Source organism: Oreochromis niloticus, linkage group LG3, assembly GCF_001858045.2.
Source record: "Oreochromis niloticus isolate F11D_XX linkage group LG3, O_niloticus_UMD_NMBU, whole genome shotgun sequence".
Classification (NCBI taxonomy): domain Eukaryota; kingdom Metazoa; phylum Chordata; class Actinopteri; order Cichliformes; family Cichlidae; genus Oreochromis; species Oreochromis niloticus.
Genome location: NC_031967.2, coordinates 26,170,129 through 26,181,779, shown reverse-complemented (window position 1 = coordinate 26,181,779; position 11,651 = coordinate 26,170,129). Strand labels below are relative to the sequence as shown.

The following is an 11,651-nucleotide window of genomic DNA, read 5'->3' as shown; positions in this document are numbered from 1 at the left end:
GTTACATGTTGTGATTTGTTGCTGTAATGATGAACTCAAATAAGTTTTATAGGAAGAAAATTTAGCTCTAAATCACCTTTAATGACTGAATTATGCTGCATCATTTCTTTCAGATTAATAACAAGATCTGCAAAACCAACTGGATCAGTGACAAAACTGAGTTTCATTTGAATTTAAGAGATCATTGGAGAAATTGAGATTATGCACTGTTTTATAAAATAAAGTAAAATAAAAAAAAATCTTTCATCATAATAGCCCAAGTGATGATCTGGCTTTGAGACCAGGATGCTTTGCACACATGAACATTCACTGAACTGCAAGTGTTGTTACATGTTCACTGCTAAATAAATAAATAAATAAAAAATACAAATAAACAGCATCTTGAAATCAAAATAATCAATCAATCATCAAAGTGAAAAAAAAAGATGCAGAAATTTCATTGCACCAACTCAAAATGATACTCAGTAGTCCTGACAATGTTGGAGCATACTCTACAAGAGATGATAGTGTCCTGGGGATCTCCTCCCAGATCTGGACCAGGGCATCTGAGCTCCTGGACAGTCTGAGCTGCATCCTGGCAGCTTCAGATGGAGAGGAGTATAATGTCCCAGTTGGATTTTAGTCAGGCAAGTGTGGGGGCCAATCAGTGGTATCCATTCCTTAATCCTCCAATAACTGCCTGCATACTCTTGCCACATGAGCCTGGGCATCGTCATATCAGGAGGAACCCAGGACCCACAGGCACCAGCGTAGGATCTCACAGTGGGTGACAAACTCTTGAGACTGTGTTAGCAAACCTGGCAATTGCACACATGGAATTGCCGTCCTAGAGGAGCTAGACTGTCTGTACAACCTCTGTAGCATCCAGGGATTGTCTCATCTCATCCTACCAGTAACGATGATCACTCTAGCCAAATGTAAAACTAGTGAAAAAGACAGATAGAAAAGATGAGGTAGGAAAAAATGTCAGTGACCTCTAGTTGTAAAATGATTCCTGATTTGGGATGTACCTTTTGTGACCTGCATGTTTTGCTACTTCACAGAGCAGAGATGTTTAAGTGGCGTGATGCTTTACTCTAATTAAAAGCAATTTCTTTCATTTTTTTGAGCAGTGCATATTTACAGATGTTTTCTGTGTCTTTTCTAAAAGCATTTGATGTGTATGATAAGCATACATGTTTTTTTTCTCCTGGATGAATTAAGCATCACTTGACATATTTCTATAAAACTGTTTTACTTCTTTTAACAGTTTTAGGAAAAGATCAACTTTTTGTTCTTTTTATTTTAAGTAAGCTGCTGCAGAGCGGCAATTGTGTTACATAGATATGTTTCCTGTAAGAAAAATGATCAGTTTGTATGAACTTCATATATTGTTACATCTACAGTCTCGTTTGTTGTGTTTGTTGAAAAACATGTTGAAGTTGTTTGCACACTTGTTCTTGTTTCTGTGCTTCGTTGCTCCAGATAGATCAAATTCACACATGACTGTTACCATGCACAGGTTTTATTTTCTGTCAGTGTCAGACTTAGTTCTTCCTCTCAGCTGTTACCAGGTGCTTGTTGTTTATTGCAGGGTGTTTAACTTACAAAATAACGCATATTAAGGTGACTCTTATTGTGAATTGTTGTTAAATAAACAAAACTGATTTAAATTGACTCAAGTGCTTGTGATCTAAACCAGCAAAGGAAGTAAAGTGATATCAGATCATACATAGCTTAGGGTGGGAAATATTCATAAACCCCACAACTGTACATGGAAAGAGAAGGACAGAAATGATAACTTTATGTACAGTCTGACTACAGGATTTACTCTGTTAAAAATAGGAGCCTATATACCTCTGATATCGATATTCAGAGGTAACCAACAAATAATTGTATTTCTGATCGGAAGGTTCGTGGTTTGATATCTGCCTCCCCCAATCTGCATGCTAAATATCCGAGGGTAAGATACTAACCCCAAATTGCAATGTGTGTGAAAGTTAGCTAGAAAGCACTTAAAGCGTAGAAGAAAGTGCTTGTGGGAATTGGTGTGAATGCGTAAATGAGGCATGCTATATAAAGTGCTTTGATTGCTCCAGGAGAGTAAAAAGTGATATATAAGAATCAGTCCAGTTACTAACCAGTCCATATCATCTAATATAACAGATTTCACATCATTTAAAAACAATAACTTTACAGTCTTGCAACTATTGATACCTTAATGTTGATCAAGGTACTTGTTCTTTAGACACACTCAGTGATACATTATTTATTTATTATTTGTTCAGTTTCAGACAAAAATACATCATTTGGTATTTTCCTGTAAATATACAAAGATTGTCTCATTCTTGGATTTAAAACGAGAAGGATTGTGAAAGTGTTTAGACAGCAGATATGATGAATCAAAGGTCAAAGATAAAAAGACTAATAATTGCAGTACATCAATTTAAAATCATAATAATAAATGAAGTTTTGACTGTCTTCTCAGCTTACAAGTAAACACCCAATAAGTTAGTCACACCTCTAACTGAAGTAGAGGCGTGACTTCTGTTTTCAATAAATTTCATGTAAAAGACCTTTCACTATTTTATCACTTCTTATTTGGCTTCTCTGTGAAATCCTGTTCTGTCTGTGCAACCACATTATCCTCAGTGTGAGTCTTCTACTCATTCATTCATTTTCTGTGGGTCAAAATTTCCCAGTTCTTGGGTCACAGAGGGACTAGAACCTCTTCCATATGCCGTAAGTTCAAGGCATGGTGTACCCTGATCTGGTCACCAGTCTATCACAGGGACAACACAGAAAGAAGGAGACACCTCTTGCTGTTGTTCTCTGACATGAAGACCTTGTCTTCTGTGTAGGTCCATGGTAACATGTTCTGCCAGAAACCAAACAGTCTGCCTGTCATGGTCCCTGAGTTTCTCTCACGATGGCCTTTTGCCTCTTTCTCTCTCTCTCCTGTTGGTGCTTGTCTGTGTGTGTTCGTGGAGGTGTTACCTTTGTACAGAGGAAGCTCCGCTCAATGTCTCTGCCTCCTCACTGGCTGCTAACCTGTAGAGGATCAGCTGATCATACTCACATACAGCTCAGTGCTCATCAAGCCGACTATTTCAGACTGACAGACACTCAGTTGTTGCCATATTATTGTGTCAGTGAGGTATGTGGTCGACCTCTGTCTTGTATGATTGTCTGTTTCTCTTTACGTTGGAATAATCAGTCTGTCTGTGCAAATCGAGCCCTGTGAGATTAAAACAACAGTGTGTGTTTACCCTTGGAAACACTTTAACCGCCTCTCCCAAATCTTTAATGCATTCACCAGCTGCTTTGGCTGTGTTTTATTGACTTAGCTGTAAATAAACCTGTTACATATTTCCCAGTGCTCTGTGAGTGGGTTTATCATTCTGCTTTTCCCTTTTCGAGGTAAAAAAACCCCAAACAAATAAAAACACTGTCAGAGATTAACAGATCTTGCGACCTGAGTAAAGTGCTATCATCACACTGCATAGTTGTGAGTGAATTGTCATTGGTGACCAACAAATAATTGTTAATAACTTTCAGCTTCAAATATAACAGCATTTTAAAATACATATGTATTGGAAACATATACGTAATGAAATTGAAGAAATTAATGTTGATGAGAGTCGTCATCACAAACAAATTACTACACACTGAGGTAGAACTCCAGGCTTTGTGGCCTGAATTTTATATATTGTATTCCTATGTTGTTGTATTTTGAGCTTTGTATTTGCTCACTTGTAGCTTTTATTACTGGTTAGTTGAATTGAATTTATATTCTCAACACTTCCTAGTTTGAGTTATCTGGGTTCTCTTCCTGGTTATACTTTGTTATATTCTGTTACTCATTTTCAGTCATCTTGCTTAAATATGTATTAATTTCTTCTGTATCATTTTTTGATGATTGGATCAGTGTTGGTTCCTGTTTTATTTTGCTATGCTCTTGTCTCTTGTGCCTAATTATTCCTGATTTGCTCCTGTCATGTTTCCCACCTGTTTCTCTCGCTTTGTTAGCTTGTGTGTATCTATTGTTTGAGTTGCTACTTGTCCTAATACTCATTTTGTCCCTCAAGCTGAGTCCTATGTGTTTTCTCTAGTAGTTTCCTAGTTTCTAAGTTCCTCATTTCTGCTTTCCCTGATTTTTTTTAGGCCAATGTGACTTTAAATATGTGTTGTCAGGCTGTGTTGTAAAACAGACAATCAGAAAGAAATTTTATTATGTTCCAGTAATAAAGCCGCTTTTGAGTTTAAATCTTATTCTCAACATCCTGCATTTGGGTCCAAAACCTGCCTGCTGCACAGCATTACATGACATTAGGAAGCTTTTTAGGCCAATGTGACTTTAAATATGTGTTGTCAGGCTGTGTTGTAAAACAGACAAAAAGGTAGATGGCTTATTTTTCTCAACTTTAAATGAGACCACATTCATCTCATAATGCAATGGTGCAGCTTAGAACAACAGAAGCTACTACAGTAATCCTTTTCACAGTTTGAACTATGTTTCTGTTTATCAGTCATCAGAATGAATGATAAAATGCCTTCTTTATAGTGCATTAAGTGTCATTTAAAGCAAGGGCGTAGATTTGGCATGGACGGAAGGGACATGTCCCCACCAATAATTTGATCTCTTCGAGTAAAGAAAAACAAACCCGATAGAAAGAAAAAAACGATCTGTCAGCGTCTCATTCACCCAGCGGTGCAGAAAGAGTTAAATTACGTTCTCTACTGGAGTCCTACGTCATGTGACAAATATTGCCAATGTGATTGGCTGTGCCTTTCAGGGAGCTCTGTTTAGTTTTAGCAGCGGCAAGCCTGCGCTACGAGAACCTGCAAGGAGGAGAGGAGGATGGCAGCAAAAAGGAAGAACCTGGATATATATCCAGGTTCTTCCTTTTTCCATTTATGCGTTATTTTGTAAGTTAAACACCTTGCAATAAACAACAAGCACCTGGTAACAGCTGAGAGGAAGAACTAAGTCTGACACTGACAGAAAATAAAACCTGTGCATGTTAACAGTCATGTGTGAATTTGATCTATCTGGAGCAACGAAGCGCAGAAACAAGAACAAGTGTGCAAACAACTTCAACATGTTTTTCAACAAACACAACAAACGAGACTGTAGATGTAACAATATATGAAGTTCATACAAACTGATCATTTTTCTTACAGGAAACATATCTATGTAACACAATTGCCGCTCTACAGTCAGCTTACTTAAAATAAAAAGAACAAAAAGTTGATCTTTTCCTAAAACTGTTAAAAGAAGTAAAACAGTTTTATAGAAATATGTCAAGTGATGCTTAATTCATCCAGGAGAAAAAAAAACATGTATGCTTATCATACACATCAAATGCTTTTAGGAAAGACACAGAAAACATCTGTAAATATGCACTGCTCAAAAAAATGAAAGAAATTGCTTTTAATTCAAGTAAAGAATCACGGCACTTAAACATCTCTGCTCTGTGAAGTAGCAAAACATGCAGGTCACAAAAGGTGCATCCCAAATCAGGAAGCATTTTACAACTGACATTTTTTCTTCTTTCCTTTTGGCTAGAGTGATCATCGTTACTGGTAGGATGAGATGAGACAATCCCTGGATGCTACAGAGGTTGTACAGACAGTCTAGCTCCTCTAGGACGGCAATTCCATGTGTGCAATTGCCAGGTTTGCTAACACAGTCTCAAGAGTTTGTCACCCACTGTGAGATCCTACGCTGGTGCCTGTGGGTCCTGGGTTCCTCCTGATATGACGATGCCCAGGCTCATGTGGCAAGAGTATGCAGGCAGTTATTGGAGGATTAAGGAATGGATACCACTGATTGGCCCCCACACTTGCCTGACCAAAATCCAACTGGGACATTATACTCCTCTCCATCTGAAGCTGCCAGGATGCAGCTCAGACTGTCCAGGAGCTCAGATGCCCTGGTTCAGATCTGGGAGGAGATCCCCAGGACACTATCATCTCTTGTGGAGTATGCTCCAAAATTGTCAGGACTACTGAGTATCATTTTGAGTTGGTGCAATGAAATTTCTGCATCTTTTTTTTTTTCACTTTGATGATTGATTGATTATTTTGATTTCAAGATGTTGTTTATTTGTATTTTTTATTTATTTATTTATTTAGCAGTGAACATGTAACAACACTTGCAGTTCAGTGAATGTTCATGTGTGCAAAGCATCCTGGTCTCAAAGCCAGATCATCACTTGGGCTATTATGATGAAAGAATTTTTTTATTTTACTTTATTTTATAAAACAGTGCATAATCTCAATTTCTCCAATGATCTCTTAAATTCAAATGAAACACAGTTTTGTCACTGATCCAGTTGGTTTTGCAGATCTTGGTATTAATCTGAAAGAAACGGTGCAGCATAATTCAGTCATTAAAGGTGATTTAGAGCTAAATTTTCTTCCTATAAAACTTATTTGAGTTCATCATTACAGCAACAAATCACAACATGTAATCTATTTTATTTCTGCAGGAGCTGGTTTCCCTGCAAAGAAATGATTTGTCAAATGTCATTGTTACTGCCTCCTTGTTCAAAGTGACAACTTGATTTATTTTTACAACTTTTCCTTCTTGTGTAAAAATAATTAAAACTCGGAGCAAGCATGAAATTAGGTACTTATTTAATTACTTTACTTACCTTTGTGTCTCTTGGGTTTCACTTTATTGTAATAGACCTGTGCGTACAACAGGCTGTCATCTAAAAGAAGATGGAGAGATGATCAGGATAAAAAGCCTCAGTTCAACCCTCCTCCACCCCTGGTCATTAAAGTCAGTGACTCTACAATCCAGTGAGGGATATTTATGTATTTATGTAACTGATATCATCACTACCCTCTTAAAATGATGAAGTAATGGTGTAGTCAATGAGGATTGCTTGATGCATAAAAAACAAGAAAAAAATTACATATCTTATTACTTTACTCACCGTTGTCTTTCTTGGTTTTAGCTCTATCGTGGGAGACCTGTGCATACAACACACTGTCATCTGAAAGAGGATGGACAGATGATCAGGATAAAACAAGGTTAAGTGTGTTAATTTTTCATTACATTTATATCTCTGTCAGTCAACACCACACTGATCACATAAACCTATTGAAGGTCTATTAAAGATGAGATGTTTCTGTCATGTTTAAAAACCTTTTCTATGAAAACCTGTTAGCCTTCAACTCAGTGTCACATCAGCTCAACCCTCCTTCATCCCTGCTCAGCACGACCCTTCCACTGAGCTCAAATCCAAACCTTAAGGATCACTCTTCACTTTTCCTCCATCTCTGTCAGAATCTACGTTCCAGTGAGGGAATGTAGCTCATACCATTTATGTCCTTTGAAAACAATAATCTGATCTAATCAACAGACTCCTCACATGTTTTTCTATTCTCCTATTTCTGATAAGAACAGGGTTGAAATTAATTACATGCAATGCTTGTAGGTGAAAATATTACACTCACACTAATATAATAATAATGTTTATTACATATCTGCATACCTATATGCTACAGTGGCTTGCAAAAGTATTCGGCCCCCTTGAACTTTCCCACATTTTGTCACATTACAGCCACAAACATGAATCAATTTTATTGGAATTCCACGTAAAAGACCAATACAAAGTGGTGTACATGTGAGAAGTGGAACGAAAATCATACATGATTCCAAACATTTTTTACAAATAAATAACTGAAAAGTGGGGTGTGCGTAATTATTCAGCCCCCTGAGTCAATACTTTGTAGAACCACCTTTTGCACCTTTTGCTGCAATTACAGCTGCCAGTCTTTTAGGGTATGTCTCTACCAGCTTTGCAGATCTAGAGACTGAAATTTTTGCCCATTCTTCTTTGTAAAACAGCTCCAGCTCAGTCAGATTAGATGGACAGCGTTTGTGAACAGCAGTTTTCAGATCTTTCCACAGATTCTCGATTGGATTTAGACACCAGACAGGTCAGGGATAACGTTATTGAGAAATTTAAAGCAGGCTTAGGCTACAAAACGATTTCCCAAGCCTTGAACATCCCACAGAGCACTGTTCAAGCCATCATTCAGAAACGGAAGGAGTATGGCACAACTGTAAACCTACCAAGACAAGGCCGTCCACCTAAACTCACAGGCCGAACAAGGAGAGCGCTGATCAGAAATGTAGCCAAGAGGCCCATGGTGACTCTGGACAAGCTGCAGAGATCTACAGCTCAGGTGGGGGAATCTGTCCATAGGACAGCTATTAGTCGTGCACTGCACAAAGCTGGCCTTTATGGAAGAATGGCAAGAAGAAAGCCATTCTTAACAGAAAACCATAAGAAGTCCCGTTTGCAGTTTGCCACAAGCCATGTGGGGGACACAGCAAACATGTGGAAGAAGGTGCTCTGCTCAGATGCGACCAAAATGGAACTTTTTGGCCAAAATGCAAAACGCTATGTGTGGCGGAAAACTAACACTGCACATCACTCTGAACACACCATCCCCACTGTCAAATATGGTGGTGGCAGCATCATGCTCTGGGGGTGCTTCTCTTCAGCAGGGACAGGGAAGCTGGTCAGAGTTGATGGGAAGATGGATGGAGCCAAATACAGGGCAATCTTGGAAGAAAACCTCTTGGAGACTGCAAAAGACTTGAGACTGGGGCGGAGGTTCACCTTCCAGCAGGACAACGACCCTAAACATAAAGCCAGGGCAACAATGGAATGGTTTAAAACAAAACATATCCATGTGTTAGAATGGCCCAGTCAAAGTCCAGATCTAAATCCAATCGAGAATCTGTGGAAAGATCTGAAAACTGCTGTTCACAAACGCTGTCCATCTAATCTGACTGAGCTGGAGCTGTTTTACAAAGAAGAATGGGCAAAAATTTCAGTCTCTAGATCTGCAAAGCTGGTAGAGACATACCCTAAAAGACTGGCAGCTGTAATTGCAGCAAAAGGTGGTTCTACAAAGTATTGACTCAGGGGGCTGAATAATTACGCACACCCCACTTTTCAGTTATTTATTTGTAAAAAATGTTTGGAATCATGTATGATTTCCGTTCCACTTCTCACGTGTACACCACTTTGTATTGGTCTTTCACCTGGAATTCCAATAAAACTGATTCATGTTTGTGGCTGTAATGTGACAAAATGTGGAAAAGTTCAAAGGGGCCGAATACTTTTGCAAGCCACTGTAGATAGTACAGAACTTAAAAAAAAGAAAAGGAATTTTATTGAACTATACCAAAATCTACCGAACCGACATAACACAGAGTGAGATAAACATCAAGTATATCAATTTGTCTATTTAGGAAGCGTAAACCCGTCTGAATCCGTTTTAGCTGCTTTGGTGCATTCAAAGTGACAAGAGGTGCACTGAAGAGGCAACAACAAGGCAACTGCCAAAAAATAAATGTTTCTACATGTGCATGTTTCTTACAGTTTGACCAGAAACATGCACATGCTGCTTGATTAAAGCCCTTATGGCCCAGATGCTCAGCTCTTCTTGTGTTACGGATCATCTCCTAGTATGTCACAAGAACTTTCCTGAGAGGGCACTAAATGTGTCGTCCTGAACGAGCTGATCTATCTGAATGGACTGCAGGTGCTGTACCATCTCATACTACCAGTAGTGACAGGAACACCAGCAAAAAGCAAAACTAGAAAACAATCAGTCAGGAGGAATGAGATGGATTCATAAAACAGATTCACAGTGGTTTACGTTTTGTAGGACAGACTGGTCTTAAAGTTGAACTGACCCTGTGTTACACCAGAAGGACCAAGTGTCCAACTTCTTTTTCTTCTTATCTGTGTGGTGTGCAGCATATTTCTAAAACTTCCATGTTTAAACATAAATAATCACATAGTCTTCATATATCTATGCTACTGTATCTACTTTACCATTTTGTGTGTCATCGTGGTCTTTGATTGATTCATAAACACAAGCATCACCTACAAAAACAAGCCAATGTTAGATTGAAAACTGAAATTCTTAGGTATGAATCATCATCTAAATCAAACTAGAAACAGATATATTGGACTTTGAGTTTAAAGTCTGTCAGTAAATAAATTAATGAATAAAGCAACAACAATACAACTTGTCATGGATCAGGCTGACCTTGAAGAGTAGAAGTATGTCGACTGTGTTGAGCTTCATCCTTGATCATGTGGTTCATTGCAGAGCTCTGATTTGTGCTCCGAGTCCTGGTAGAACAAAAAAAAAAAAAAAAACAGTAGTAAACCTGTAGATTTAATAAGAAACACAGGATGTAGTTCTAGTGCAGGAGAGGGGAGATTTTAACCGACCTGGTAAAGAATGAATCTGGAAGAAAAGAAAATGTCAGTGTTATATAATAAATAGTTCTGGTACATGGAGCTTTGAAGATACATCTGTGAATTTTATTATTTACATCATATTCAGTTCAGATAATGGTCTCACCCTTTGATTGTTTGAAGCGACACAACAGCAGCAGAAGAAGAATCAGTAAAATTCCACAAACAAGTCCAACGATCAAAGGAGTGACAAATGAAGCGCTTTCAGGCTCAGGTGCTGCTGTAATAATAACAGGTTTTAATTAGACGTATTTATACAGATTTATCCACATAGTTTACATGGGAACATTGTAAAACCTAAAATATAGTACTATTTACAATATCACTATTCCTAATAAAAAGTGAAAAGATTGCAGTTGTTTTACACCATCCTGCTCGCTGGTGATTATTTACCTGAATAGTGATACAAAAGAAACTTTGATCTGAATGTCACATCACCTGTTCATCGCTCCTATCTCATGTCATTTTGATTAGTTTGTCATTTCTATGGAAAATCACATGAGAAAGAAAAATGTATCTTCTCAGCCTGTAGTAGGACTGGACTGGACAAGAAATTGGCCCTGGCACATTTGGCCCAGGTGGCCCAGCGTGACCCCCCACCATGATGCCGCCCTGGGCAACTGTATCAAAAACCGCTACTGTGTCTGGCACTACTTCCTCCCACATTTCTGTTTCACGCGCGTGAAAATTGCATATTTTAAAGCACGACCAGTTCGCTTTGAACGCGCTTCAAGGTGCGAATGTGCACGTGTCCAGCTAGGGGCGTCTGGCGTTTTCTGGTCGCGTCTATCGCATTCGGTGTGAACGCACCGTAACAGAAAGGACCAGGATAGGTTCCAGCTTGTGCAGTGCAATAGGGCTTTGGAGCGTGATGTCACGGGAGGGGGTAGGCCAAACGAAGCACACGGAAGCGACAGCTATGGTTCGTACGTACTGTGTTGTTGGTTGCAACATTAGATCACACAATAGGGAAGGCAAGAAGCTGGAAAATTGGCTCTCTTTTCATCGTTTCCCCTCCTGGAGGCAACGGGAGGGATCTCATATATCCGATATTAATAAATGAAGACGTCAGGCTTGGATTGCAGTGGTCAGACTTGGACCGGCACGCAAGGCGAGTGCAACGAAAGCGAAAAAGAGCACCCATCGGAGGTAACCCCCGCCCCAAAAACATACAAAATTGTGCTCATTGTACGCTAATCTGCACATAACTTTCAGATGAATCACGCACCTGGAATACTGGTGTACATTTACCTTATGTGTATACACTAATTTTATCTTACATGCTTTCATTATGCAGCTGCAGAGTATGAAGGTGTGCCCCGTGCAGAAATAATAGATGAAGATCTGACAGAAGACCAACAACAAAAT

The 11,651-nt window shown here is 38.9% G+C and overlaps 1 protein-coding gene across 1 annotated transcript in view; it reads right to left on the bottom strand.

Annotated features, from left to right (window-relative positions):
* The window catches only part of LOC112846236 (low affinity immunoglobulin gamma Fc region receptor III-like), a 700,124-nt gene that overhangs the window by 431,210 nt on the left and 257,263 nt on the right, over positions 1–11,651 (bottom strand). The window lies entirely within an intron of this gene.